The sequence below is a fragment of the Triticum dicoccoides genome, chromosome 4B (assembly GCF_002162155.2).
Source record: "Triticum dicoccoides isolate Atlit2015 ecotype Zavitan chromosome 4B, WEW_v2.0, whole genome shotgun sequence".
NCBI lineage: Eukaryota > Viridiplantae > Streptophyta > Magnoliopsida > Poales > Poaceae > Triticum > Triticum dicoccoides.
This window is the reverse complement of record NC_041387.1, coordinates 475,678,254-475,678,912: the sequence shown is the minus strand read 5'-3', so window position 1 is coordinate 475,678,912 and position 659 is coordinate 475,678,254.

Here is a 659-nt window from a genome sequence, read left to right as displayed (position 1 = left end):
CCGCGCGCGCCTCCCCGCGTCCGGCGACCGGCCGGCACCGCCCCGGCCTCCTCCGCTCCCTCCGGCCGCCTCCTTCCTCGACTCCGGCGAGAGTCCGGCCCCGCCTCGTCGTCCGTGCCCGCGCTGCCCGATCCAGATCTGGATCCGAGGTAGTCCCCGATTTTGCCTAAGTCCCGATTCTCTGTGATATTTCATGTCATGTTCGTCATGACGTATCTCTGCATCCGTAGCTCCGTTTCTTGCCTATAATATGTCAAATTGTTCGCCTCAACGAGTACATCATTTCATTCCATTGCATCATATTCATTTGAGTTCATCTTGATGCCTGAATCATCGTTGCAAGAGTGCTTCATGATGTTGTCTGCTGTCTGTTAACAGAACATGCTCTTTTGTCATTTTTGCCATGATTGATGTGTGCATCCTATGAGGTTGATGTCTACATGTGTTTTGAACTATGCCATGTATTCTTTACAGAGGTGCTTACCATGTATTTTTTTGATCAATGTGGTGACTAGCACAAGCATGCAAACTAGGCATCGTGATGTTGCTGATTTTAGTCCCTGTTCTGCTGTTATTTTCATGCCATGTAAACTTGATGCTACAGAGAGATCCATGCATATTTTGAGATAGTTCAGTAAGGATGTTTTGAACATATGGTT